The following is a 14,140-nucleotide window of genomic DNA, read 5'->3' as shown; positions in this document are numbered from 1 at the left end:
ATGATTCTGATGATGAGTACAAAGATTGTTGTTCCTCCAATGATGAGAGCAATGATAGTGTACTATATAGAGGGGCACAAAATTGAACAAATAAGGGTAGGCTCTAAACCACAGAAAAAGAGTATCTTCAAAATCGAGAAAGGAGTCACTCAAATGGGTTGTGATCACACCTAGTTGGAGCACATAGGGGAGATTGATTATGACAAAGCAGGTCTTTCCCAACCAAGTATCCCACCACCACTCAAGACAACATCACCATCAAATCTACGACCTTCGAGAGAGGCTCCTTCTTCTAGAAAAGAGAGAGAGTTTTATTCTGAGTCACAAGTAAGCTCGGATAGTGATCCTAAGACACCCTCACCACCTAGGACCAAACGCACTAGAGGAGACCTACCAGCCCACCTAAGGCGCCAAAGGTTGAAGGAGGAAAAGAGAAAATAGTCTAGGGATCCGCAAGTTGAGGAGCATAGGAAGCCGCAAAACTTGCCAAAAGGATTCATGAGATTTAAGAAAGGTGCGACGATAGTGGTCTTGTTAGGAGCCAAAAGATAAGGGCAAGCAAGTGAGCCTATAGAAGGACTAGCCAAAGTCAAGGAGGTCAATCTAGCTAAGGAAGGGGATACACCTTGACCCATTTTATTGGCCAAAAACTTGACCAAGGAAGAGGAGGAAACTATTTTTGCTCTCTAACAAGAATACATAAATGTATTCTCTTGGTCCCTTGATGAGCTGAAGGGGGTAGATTTGAGTGTAGTGACTCATAACATCTTGATGACATCCAACGAAATGTCGGTCAACCAGTGATTGTATCCAATGAATCCTAAACACGCTCACGCTATCAAGGAGGAAATCAATAAGCTACTCAGAGTAGGATTCATTTATGAAATTGAGCACACGGATTGGGTGTCACCTATAATGATCGTGATGAAGAAGAATGGAAAAATCAAAGTGTGCATCAATTACAAGAAAGTCAATGCTGCCCACAAGAGAGGCAATTATCCATTGCCATGCACTGAGCATATGCTCAAGAGGGTGGCTAGTAAAGAAGCCTACAGTTTCTTGGATGGCTTCTTCGAATACGATTGAGTATAAGTACATCTAGATGATAGGCACAAGACCGCCTTTGCTACTGAGTGGAGTATCTTTTCCTACATAGTCATGCCCTTCGGGTTGACAAACGCACCAACCACATTTCAAAGGCTCATATGTGTCATTTCCAAATACATGCTTAGGCACGAGTTAGAGGTTTTTGTTGACAATCTATGTGTCCATTCCAATTGGAAGGCACACCTAGGCAAGCTCTGAGCAATCTTTGAAAGATGTAGATTGTATCATCTCTCATTGAACCCTTTGAAATGCCAGTTTTGGGTGAAGCACGGATGCATCCTAGGGCATATGGTGTCAAAGAATGGCATCACCACTGACTTCTCAAAAGCTAGGGCTATCATCAATCTTCCACCACCAACCGACTACAAGGGATTTTAGTGCTTTAAACTATGCATTAATTACTAGGCTGCTATACAACTTGCTGGTGGTATTTGAATGGATCAAGGAATGCCAATGCGTATACGAAGAATTGAAGAAGGCTCTAACCACAATACCAATCTTACAGGCCCCATACTGGACCATAACCTTCCACCTTCATATTGATGCCTTAAAGTTTGCCATGGGGGCTCTATTGTGCTAGCCAGCTCTAATCAAAGTACCAATCTTATGGGCCCCAGACTAAACCATAACCTTCCATGTTCACATTGATGCCTCAAAGTCTATTGTGGGGGCTCTATTGTGCCAACCAGTGAATAAAATTTAGACTATCCAGTGAACTTTGCTAGTAGACAACTCACGGATACTAAGATGAACTACTCCACCACGAAGAGGGAGGGTTTAGCCATGGTGTTTGATGTAAAGAAATTTTAGCATTACCTTTTGGCCACACCTCTTGTCTTCTTTGATGACCATCAAGCCCTCCTTTATCTTGTTAACAAACCTTGTGCTATGAGACACATTGCTTGATGGTTACTTCTGCTTCTCAAGTTTGACTTATCTATGGTTGTATGCAAAGGGAAGAAGCACTACATGGCTGACCATATGTCTCACATACCCATAGGAGATGCCACTAGGTAGGGCATCATAGACAACTTGCTGGAGGCACATCTATTTAACCTATCCAACAAAAGGAACTCATTTAGAGCTGACTTGATGCCATACTCGGTAGATGACATAGTCTAAATGCTTGAGCACGGACTACTTGAAAGACCTATCAAGAAGGCCCAACTTAGGCAACTCAACCTTAAAATACAACCTTATCAGTTTTGATAGAAGGAAAACTCTATAGGTTAGGGCACGATGGCTTATTGTGTGTAGATGCGTATGTGAACATGCAAAGCATGACGCACTTATAGAAGCACACGATATAATTACAAGAGGGCACTTCAGCAGAGACATGATGGCCCACAAGGTGCTACAGTCTCAACTGTGGTGACCTACTCTCTTTCGAGATGCAACACGATTTGTAAAGTGCTGCGATGAGTGCCAATGGACCAAGGTACCAATTTGCAAACTAAGGCCAATCATTTCTAGACAACCCTTCAAGAAATGGGGAATTAGCTTCATTGGGCCAATTAATCATGTGGCACAATACTTGCATGTCCTGACCAAAGTGGTCTCAACCTTGCATAGTGACTAGGACAATAAACTGATAGCAGCCTTATGGGCCTATCGATGAATAGCCTATAAAATAGCAGTAGGATGAACTCCCTTCAAGTTAACCTATGGAACTAAAGTCATTCTACCTGTAGAGTTCCTTGACTCGAGCTTGAGAATATCCACCCAAGAGAGATGGGATGGAAAGGAAGCATGAACTAACCACCTGATCAATCTGGAACACTTATCAAAGACTCTACTTTTAGCCACCCATGTGATGATTTATGAAAAGGCACATCGCAAGGGCTAGTTTGATATGCATGTCAAGTAGTGAGAATCCAAACCCGGTGACTTAGTGTTGTTGTACTCAATAAAGGTCACCAATAGAAGATGAAGTTCAGAGGATTAAGACCTTTTCAAGTCTGCATTATCAGCCAAACCAATAATATAGAGCTCGAGACCCTAGATGGAGAGGGCATAGGCTTCTTCAACGAGAGACGCATATAGAAATACTACCCTCCCACACATCCACTACACGAGCCTCCCATGCTAGAGTCCCCCTATGAAAGTCTGAGTCACCATAATAATGAAAATTGAGGAGGAAGATGAGCAGGTAGTAGTGCCCACTTACCTACGCATGATGGTCATTTCTACCAAATAGACACATTACTTTGATGCATTGATTGATGAGGGAGCTAATTTCAATATCTTGACTCACGATCATTTGACTCAAATTTGCCACCCATAACTACAACCTACCAACACCAAATGTAGTGGCAAGTGCAAGCTCTATCACCAAGACCCACGGACCACTTATTGTTCAAGTGTTTCAAGCAAGCACTAATGGATACCTCTCACATAGCCGATGCACTATCCCTCTCTATGAGTGTAGTGAGCTTACCTTGATGCCCAACCGAGTTGCTTCCTCTCTCAAGCACTCCAATAGCTCCACGATTCTTGATGCAAGATCAAACATCCTCAAGCCTCCACCTCCAAGCTCCATCTTCCATAGCCATATGAAAAACAAGAGAAGGGAGGAGAGAAGAATAGAAGAGAGAGGATGGTGGAGAGCTTCACCTCCTTGATCCCTTACCCTCACACACTCACTCCCTCACACTCTCACACTCCCTCCCTCAAGCACTCACAAGCAAGCAAAGAGAAGAGGAGGAGAGAAGAAGAAGAGTCCACTTTGCCACGCACCAAAGAATGAGCTCTCATTCACTTTTTGAACTTTATATACAAAGCCCTAAATTCCATTTATGTGGTCATCCCCTTTTTACATGGCCAGCGGACATAGCCTAGGCCCTTTTTTCATTGTCCTCCTATCTTCTTAGTTTCCCTCCTACCGCCCATCTACATTTACAACTTGCACAATGCTCTTTAAAATAAATCACGGTGCGCCTTGCACTCTTTTGCAAAAGTATTGACTTGTGCTTTTTCTTGGGCACCTCTCCTTGATTTAGGACTTTTTCACACTTCTTGTGTTTTCTGATTTTTTTGAATTATGCTTTTTCTTGGGCACCTCTCCTTGATTTAGGACTTTTTTACACTTCTTGTGTTTTCTGATTTTTCTTGGTGTGCCTTCGTTCTCGATTCCGCTTTTGCCTTGGTTTTGTCTTCTGCTTTAGATTTTTTGGGTTTTCCACCTTGTTCATTTGAGGATTAACATTAACCCCTCCTAGATGAGTGCCAATCCCATGGCACTTGTTGGGGGATGAGTTAGACTCTATTATTGGAGTGGCCAAGTAGTTTTTGAGTTTGGGTACAAGTCGTGTTGGAGGGTGTGTTGGAGAGATTTATGGAACTGTAGGGCCCTTGAGTGGGAGATGGTCCCTTGTCTTGGAGGGATGTTGAGGGGTGGGTCCATCTTTGTAAATCAAATTGGTGTTAGATGGATCCGCCATTTCACTCTCTGGGCTGAGTTTGCCTGTGTTGTTCCAATTGAGCTTCTTCATTCCTTTTTTTAGCATGGTTGTTGCGTTGGGCCCTTGGTTTGGTGAGTTGGCATGGTAGGATGTTTCACAAGATGGGGAGCACATTGCATGGATGATGGGGTCATTGAAGCGATTGGTGGGGCCTTCTATTGTACCTAGAAAGAAAAGAAAGGTGTAGTTTGTGTGGGTGTGTGCCATTGTTGTGTCGTGCATTATGCACATGCTGGTGAGATGGAGCATAGGGTGACAGGTCTAACCACAAGCTAGTGTTACCTCCTTGGGTGTGTCCTTCCCTTGATGTGCCCTAAGCAGGAGGTGGGGGATCAAAATGAGTCTAGGGGGTTAGGGACGGATCCGGCTGATCGGGGCCACCGGGCACACCTAAATTAAGGACCCTTAGGTGTTGTAGCTGTGGTGGATGTGCAACTTGCGGTGGAGACATGTGATGTCTCTCTTCTTCGTTCTTTTTTTTTTCCACAAATAATAATAATAATAAAGTTGTAGAGTTGTGACAAAAGTTTAATCTTTGTCATTGGAGTGAGGTGGAAAAGGAGGCTTAATAGATTTACTAAGGAATCGGCGGCTTTGGAGATACCCCTTGAGGTTTAGGCAAATTTGAAGGGTGGTGGAGGAGAGGAACAGATGATTGCAGTGGTGGGTGAAGTGGCTATCAGTCATATCCTCTAGCAAAGCTAAGCAAAATGAAGGCAATAGAGTGGCATGCATCATTAGTCGAGCCATTGCACAGCTATCTATAGTGTTAGGATCAAAATGGAGCGCTAGGAGGCCACGTTCCTGCACCTCAATAGCCCATAAGGTGGGGTTCTGCTCTCTCTCCTCTAGCTACCTCTGTCTGAGTCTGCCGCCAATGTTAATCACCCCCTCCACCACCTTGATGGGTAACACTCTTCATAGGGTGGTAGGGAATTTTGAAAGTTGAGGTCGAAGGGGCTCTTGGCCATCTCTTGTATTTCCTAGATTATAAGATCGGCACCGAAACTTGCTTGGTCATCATCCTCGCTTGGTGGGATAGTTACATGGGGAACCCTTACTCCCTTGGTATTCCATTTTTTCCATGTCTCCTCCACCATTTGCTTCCTTCTTTCTCTCAGTGCTACCTTTCTTTCTGCGGGGATGCCTACATGTTGCTGCTCTTCATGCTTAGGAGGTGGTGGGACAAGTTCGTCTTCATGTGGTCCCATTTCAATGCTCACTTCCCCCTCCCTCTATCGGCTTGGCTCTTGCTACTCCTCTTGGAGGAACCCGAATGCATCCATTTCCTACGAGGTTAGGTCCACCAATAAGAGATAATGACGTTGTTCATCCCGTCTTGGGCTTTCTCCCCTAGGTTGTGGTGGCATCTGGAGTCTGGTCTTTAGTGCTCTACGAGCCATTCCTAGTTTCTTTTTTACGGCCATCATGGGCTCTCCCTCCTCTGTATGACTGACGTCCATCAGGTTATTTAAGAAGGCCCTTTGTTGCGCTTGGAAGGTCATCTAAGCAGCCTCTTGTTGAGATATCGAGCTCCACTCGTGATACGCCAGGGTGACCATTGTGTATTTATGTCACCGACTTGTCAGTTGCAGATGCGGTTGGTACACCGCCCATGAATAATAGCCACATGATAGCTATCCTTATCTACTCTAGTTCCTGGCTCAGTTAGTATGCCACCTTAGTTAGTTGAGTTTGGTTTGAGACCCATATAGAGGGTTCTTCTATTTCTTTGTACTAGAGTTCTTTTGGCTTACACAACTAAGAAGAGGAAAACTGTTTTCAGCCTCCACCCTTGTGTGTCTTCCCCCATTGTGCAAGCAAGAAAGCTTCAAGCCAGACTCCTTCCTTCTCTCCCACAATCTTGACATGGTATCAGAGCCTTGTTCGTGGTAAGGAGCTCAAGAAAGCAAGCCAAGCTCGCGGTGTTCTGGTAAGAGGAGCAGTGTTGCTTTCATTTTCTGTTTTGGGAGCAGATCTGTGCAGGCAGCACAACCGGAAATTGCAGGAGTGCATTGTCTCAGGTTGAGACGCCCTTCGCGGTGAAGCAAGAGGGTAGTATATACTGCGGGAGAGGGCTTTAGCCTTTGGCGACCCTGTTTTTTTGATTTGAGGCCATTTCGGGGCCTATTTTGGAGGCGGAAGTTTTCTGCACGCACTCAGAAGAAAGCCCTGTTTTATGCTTTGCAACCACTGCTCTACAGGTTGGTGAAAAGTTACCACAGAAATTGCATCGTATGCTTGTGTGCAAAGACATTGGGTTACAGAATCATCCTTGGTTCCTGTTTATGCAAAATCGTCACTAGGAAGTGACTGTGTGGTCAAATACCACTTTCGCCAGTTTTACAGTTTTTCCCTTGTGAGGGTGAAGCTGTGGTTTTTGCAGTGACAGAATTTTTTGCAGTCTTCTGTAATGGCATCTGATTCTCTTTCCCAGATTGTCACTGAAAAACTTGACAAGAACAACTTCCAAGCATGGAAGTTTAGAATGACGAATTTCCTTATGGGAAAAGGATATTGGGAATTTGTTGCAGGAAATGAAGAAGAACCAATTCTTCCTGATGTTCCCAATCAACAGCAAATGCAGGCATTCAAAGCATGGCATGAGAGAGCCAGGAAAGTTATGTACTGGCTGTCTATCAGTATTTCGGACTCTATGATTGTGCATATTCAGGATGCAAGTACGCCAAAGGAGGCATGGGATACTTTGTCAAAAATGTATAGCACAAATACGCAAGCCAGGAAAATGCAGCTCAAGCAAGAGTTGCATAATGTGCAGAGAGAAAGTATGAGCATCAACGACTACCACATGAAGGTGAAGAAGATTGCAGATGCACTTGCTTCCATTGGGTCGCCAGTGGAAGATGATGATTTAGTTTCCGTGACCTTGAATGGTCTAGGAAAGGATTATGCACAGTTTCGGACATCCATTTCAGTTCGTGAAAGATTTCCTGATTTTGAGGAGTTGATTGCTCTTCTAATTTCTGAGGAGTAGAGAAATGGTGGTGCATCTTCTTCAGGAGGAACTTCAAAAGAAGCTGTCTTCTACTCAAATGCTGGAAGAGGTAGAGGCAGAGGTAGAGGAGGCCGATTTGGAGGCCGTGGTAGAAATCAGAGTATGCAGCAAACTCAAGAAAACCAGTCCTATGGAGGAGGACGTGGTAACTCTAGAGGCAGGGGGAGCCAAAGAGGTCGTGGTGGATGGCAAAGAGGCCAAAATGCAAACAGTAATGTTGAATGCTACTATTGTGGTAAAATGGGTCATATGGCTAAAGACTGCTATAAAAAGCAGAATGACATCATGAATGGAAAACTGCAACAAGGGAATTATGCATCTTCTAGCAGACAGGGTGATGACAGAAATGAGCATTTGTTCATGGTGCAGCACATGAACAATTCTGTGACAAGTGCAAAAGAAAGAAATGATGTATGGTATGTTGACTCAGGTGCATCAAACCACATGACAGGTCATGCAGAATGGATGGAGGATGCAAGGGAAATGGAAAAACCAGGATTTGTGGAGACTGGTGATGATACTGCACATCCTATTGTGCAGATTGGAAAAATTCCATTGTCTATGCAGGATGGAAAAAAGAAATACTTGTCCGATGTATTTCATGTCCCGAATATCACCAAGAATCTGGTTTCTGTCGGTCAAATGGTTGAGCAGGGCTTGCAGGTCAGATTTAATCCTCATGGATGCTTTGTTGAGGATATGAAAAATAAAGGTCGCTTGATAGCAAAAGGAAAGAAGAAGGGCAGAATGTTTACACTGGATGCAGACATGTCTGAATTGAGTGCAGCAATGTTTGCACATGGGACCGATGTAGTTGCAGATATTGATATCTGGCATAAACGCATTGGTCATGTTAATGTACAGCGACTTAAATCAATGCAGGCCCAAAATATTGTTGCAGGTTTGCCAAAATTCAAGGTTGCAGAAATGCATAAGGTATGTGAAGCCTGTCAGTTTGGAAAACAGGCAAGGAAACCATTTCCTAGACATGTTCAAGAGAGTAAGAAGCCATTGGAATTAATCCACTCTGATGTGTGGACTACGAAAGCTGCATCTCTTGGAGGCTGTCATTATTTTGTCACGTTTATTGATGACTATAGCAGAAAAGTTTGGGTGTATTTTATGAAAAAGAAAAGTGAAGTGTTTGGGCATTTCAAAACCCTTAAAGCTATGGCTGAAAAAGAAACAGGTCTGCAAATAAAATGCCTAAGGTCAGATGGAGGGGGAGAGTACCTCTCAAATGAGTTTGCAAAGTTCCTGCAGGAGCATGGCATAAAGCAGCAATATTCATGCAGTTATACCCCACAACAAAATGGAATTGCAGAAAGGAAAAACAGGCATATTGGAGAGGTATCTCGTGCCATGCTCAATGAAAAAGACTTGCCAGATTTTTATTGGGCTGAAGCAGTTGCTACAGCAGTCTATATAATGAACAGGACTCCCACTGCAGCAATACATGGGATGACTCCAGAGGAGAGGTATACTGGTAGGAAACCAGATATTTCTCATTTGAAAATTTTTGGTTGCATTGCCTATGTACATGTGCCAGATGAGTTGAGATCCAAGTTGGATCCAAAAGCTGAGAAGTGCATCTTTATTGGTTACTCTCTGCAGCAAAAAGGGTATAGATGCTATAACCCTTCTACTCGTAAGTTTACAGTGAGCAGAGATGTTGTTTTTGATGAGATGAGTAGCTGGTATAAACCAGTAAATGTGATTGATGATGTAGATGCACAAAATGGTAATGCTGCACAAAATTCACAGCAGCAGTCACAAAATATTAGTGGACCTGGAGCGTCCTCTAGTATTGGTTCACATTCTTCGCCATGGACAGGCAGATTGAGATCAAGAGAATCTTCTCAAAGTAATGCAGATAGTGGTATGCAGGTATCACGAAAAGGAAAAGAGAAGGTTGATCAGCCCATGTTTGATGTGAATGCAGGTCACTCTTATGTGGATGGTGAATCCAGTGGCTCAGAACACAGCATTGATGATGAGTTGGGTATTCCTTCTATTGTTACACGTGGAGTAAGGAAGACTAGGGATGTTTTGAGAGCACCTGGGAGTGAACCTACTTTGCGCAGGTCTACGAGAACTAGGTATCCTGTGGATAGGCTGAAATATGATGGATTTACAGCCACTCACTATGCATATATGGTGAAGGTGATACAGGAACCAGAACCCACTTCTTTTGAGCAAGCCATGGGAAAAGAAAAATGGGAGAAAGCCATGGATGAAGAAATGGATGCCTTGGAAGCAAATGCTACATGGGAGTTAGTACCTTTGCCTAAAGGTAAGAATGCAATTGGCTGTAAGTGGGTTTATAAGGTGAAGCACAATGCAGATGGTTCTGTGAACAGATACAAGGCAAGATTAGTAGTCAAGGGGTATGCACAAACATATGGCATTGACTATGAAGAAACATTTAGTCCGGTTGCAAGGATGGCAACCGTAAGAGCAGTCATTGCTATGGCTGCATCAAAGGGATGGTCTTTACATCAGATGGATGTAAAGAATGCCTTCTTGCATGGTGATTTGCAAGAAGAGGTCTATATGGAGCAGCCACCAGGTTATGTGCATGCTGTTCATCCTGAGTTTGTTTGCAGGTTGAAGAAAGCCTTGTATGGCTTGAAGCAAGCACCTAGAGCATGGTCTGACAAGATAGGACAGTATCTTGTCACTATTGGCTTTCAGATTTCCAAGGCAGATTTCTCACTTTATGTGAGAAAAACAGAGAAAGGTATTATGCTACTTGTCATTTATGTTGATGATTTGATTATGACAGGTGACAGTGATGAAGATATCCTTCATGTGAAAATGCTATTGAAGCAGAAGTTTGAGATGAAGGATTTGGGAGAGCTGCGTTATTTCTTGGGCATTGAGGTGATTAGATCACCAAGTGGGATACAGCTCTTGCAGAGGCAGTATGGATTGGACATGCTGTCCAAATATGGGATGACAGGCTGTAAGCCTATTTCAGTTCCTTTGGAGCAAAATGTGAAGCTGAGCACAGATGCAGGTGAGCTTCTAGAAGACCCTACTATGTACAGACGCATAGTAGGAAGTTTGATTTATATGACTATTACCAGGCCAGATTTGAGCTATGCTGTTGGATTGGTAAGTCAGTTTATGCAGGCTCCAAGGAAACCACATTTGGATGCGGCTAGACGCATACTTAGGTATGTGAAGTCCACATTGCAGTATGGACTATTTTATGAGACTGGGGTTCAGATACAGTTGCATGGATACACTGATGCTGATTGGGCTGGTAGTATTTCTGATAGACGATCTACCAGTGGATATGTATTCTCTTTTGGGAGTGCTGCAGTCACTTGGAGCAGCAAGAAACAGCCTACAGTTGCCTTGTCGAGCACAGAGGCTGAGTACAGGGGTGCAGCAATGGCTGCATGTGAGGTAGCTTGGTTGCATAAGCTACTTTATGATATGCATCAGTCTACAGATGGGCCAGTTGTCATTTATTGTGACAACATGAGTAGTATACACTTGGCAAATAACCCAGTCTATCATGCTAGAACAAAGCACATTGAGGTGCATTATCACTATGTGCGAGAGAGGGTTTTACTAGGTCTTATTGATCTAGTTTATGTCAGCACAGAGGATCAGGTAGCTGACATATTCACGAAGGCATTGGGCGCAGAGAAGCTGCGCAAGTTCAGAGACCTGCTTGGTGTGCAGGAATTGGGATTGAGCTCGAGGGGGAGTGTTGAGATATCGAGCTCCACTCGTGATACGCCAGGGTGACCATTGTGTATTTATGTCACCGACTTGTCAGTTGCAGATGCGGTTGGTACACCGCCCATGAATAATAGCCACATGATAGCTATCCTTATCTACTCTAGTTCGTGGCTCAGTTAGTATGCCACCTTAGTTAGTTGAGTTTGGTTTGAGACCCATATAGAGGGTTCTTCTATTTCTTTGTACTAGAGTTCTTTTGGCTTACACAACTAAGAAGAGGAAAACTGTTTTCAGCCTCCACCCTTGTGTGTCTTCCCCCATTGTGCAAGCAAGAAAGCTTCAAGCGAGACTCCTTCCTTCTCTCCCACAATCTTGACACCTCTGCTCTACTTTCCACAAGTGTTTGTCTTTCTCAGCTTGAGCTAGATGATGTGTTAGGGTTCTTATCCGCTCTTCAGTGTGAGTTGCCCACTCTTCAGCTGTCTTTGCCATCTCCGTGGAGCTCTCCTCATGCCTACATGCTAGAGATGTCATGATTGATTCTCGCTCTTTCCCTATGTGAGTGAGCTCTTCCTTCTCTTTCCTCCATTCTTCCTCCTTGTGTGCTTTCTCTACATCCAACATAGTGAGCTCTTCCATGCCCACTTGAATTTTTCTCACCTATGCTTTGAGCTCCACCTGCTGTAGAATTAGGAGCTTGTATTCCCTTTGCATTGCAACCAGCTCCTGGATCTTTTCCTCCAGTCTTTTTTACCGTTGTTCTTTGTCATCTTCCTTGGCCCTTAGTTCTACTTTCAATGTATGGATTTCTTTGTGTTGCAAGGCCACTTAGTGGATCTTTTCTAGCTTGGAGGCATTTTCCATTTTCATTTCCATTTCCAACGTCGCCACTACCACTCTCTTCTTCTTCTTTGCCCTTTCCAACTGAGTGTAGAGCTCCTTGATATACCCGTCCTGGTTTGTAGCCTACTGCTTTGTGGTGATAGCATCTACCTTTGGTCACTTGGGTCCCTATTAAGATTCGGTGTCTGCAATCAACAGCTGACCTTTTTAATCCTATAGTTGGGGTTCCCGCACTAGAGGTGGGCATTGGGGTATGTGCCTGGTTGACTAAGAACTACACCCATGCCATGAGGTTGCTGGCATCCACTGTGGGGGCAGGGGTGCCCAACGTTGCTGTGATGGTTGGGGTAGTGGGCAAGAGGGTAGGTGGGGTTGAGTGGAGTGTGGCTTTGCCCTTTCCTTCAAGGACGGGTGGGAGCAAGTCTTCTGCTACTTGGGCACTAGTTCCCGACCTGTTGTCCTACCTAGGCAGGCTCATTGCTACTAGTTCCTCTTGCCTACACTGTTGTTCAATGGACATGTATGCAACTTGTGCCAAGTCCTCCTCTTCTTTTCTTCTCAACTCCTCTTCTTATTCCGCAGCTCTTTTTGACTCAGCCTTGGCTTTAAGTAGGCCCCCTTCTTCTTTTTTCTTTATCTCTTCCTCCTACTTCTTCTTTGTTGCCTTCTTTTTAGGCGTCTTTGCCTTCCGTTTGTTAGATTGAGCTTCTTACTCTCCCTCTCCTTCAATAATTTTCCTCTCACTTGATGGTTCTTTGTCGTGATGATGAGAGGTGACTTCTCAGGCATTTCATTTGATCCCTCTTCTCTATCTTGTGCCTGTTTTATAGCCTCTCGAATAAGGGCAGTCAAGACTCCTCCATATCCTATGAGCATAGCCTTGGCCGAGGGCTTCTTCCAGTCAGTTTCCTTTGATGCTTGGGATTCTCTGCCCATTCCAAGGTCAAGTGTCTTGGCTGATTGGTCTATGGTTTTCCTAACATAGCCATTCCAATCCACTTCATGCAACGAATGAGCCGCAATGTTCTCCAACAGGGGCATACTGATTCTATGCATGATCAAATTGTACCTTAGGTTGGAGAAGAGGGTGTGGATCACCTTTGATTGCAATCTAATCTCTGTGTCGGGGATATCCTGGATTCTTATGCCATCTGGTTGAAACTTTAGTTTTCTCCTTACATGTCTCTGAATTTGAGACCATGCTAGTAGTCCCACAAATCTGTTTCTGTTTCTCTCCTCCCCTCCTAGTGTAGCTTGTGATTGTTGATCAATAACAACATCTCCATTGTATGACTAGGGCCTACTTCTTTAGTCTATACTTCCTGATCACTCAGACACCCTAAATCTAGGATATCCACCTAACAGCCACTACTAGACCTCTGTTGTTCTTTCTTCTTCTGTTTCTCTTCCTGTTCTAATTTTAACTGTAGCCTGGTATAATAGGTTCCAAAACCTTCATCCCTGTATTTTTCAGCAGACATACACCATATAGATGTTCTATCATCAGATTATTTTGCAGCTGAGATCCAGATGCACAACATTCACAGTGATGACTTGCACAACCACACTGATTTTTTTGTCTTCCCCTGACCAATTTAGGTGTATAAATCAACCCATATGGTTGACAAAATTTCCAAAGATCCTGATTATGCCAAATTTTTCTAAACACACTACCTGTATTATTCAAACCAAAAGGAGCAACCTACTTTGTTTGTTCTTTCCACACTACCTTCTTGATCTTTCCAATAATGTCCAAAGGTAAATCAGAAAACTGTGTGTTCAGAAATACCTGACTATATGCCTCAAAATCCTCCTGTTCTGTTGTTCAATTCTAAAACTCCTGTAATAGAGCATGTGCAAAGGATTCCCATTCCTCCTCTTGAGTAGTTCAATATTGAAATCCCTCAAGCCATGAATCCATTTCTGATGGTATCCTTTAATTCATGAATCTTCTATACCTTTTCCATTCTGAAACATCCCGCCTGATGCCCAAAGACTAATTCGCAGGATCGCTAAG

Source organism: Lygodium microphyllum, chromosome 15, assembly GCF_053477565.2.
Source record: "Lygodium microphyllum isolate KBCC chromosome 15, Lygodium_microphyllum_v1.1.10, whole genome shotgun sequence".
NCBI classification, from domain to species: Eukaryota; Viridiplantae; Streptophyta; class Polypodiopsida; order Schizaeales; family Lygodiaceae; genus Lygodium; species Lygodium microphyllum.
The sequence above is the reverse complement of the archived record's forward strand: the minus strand, read 5'-3'. Positions refer to the sequence as shown.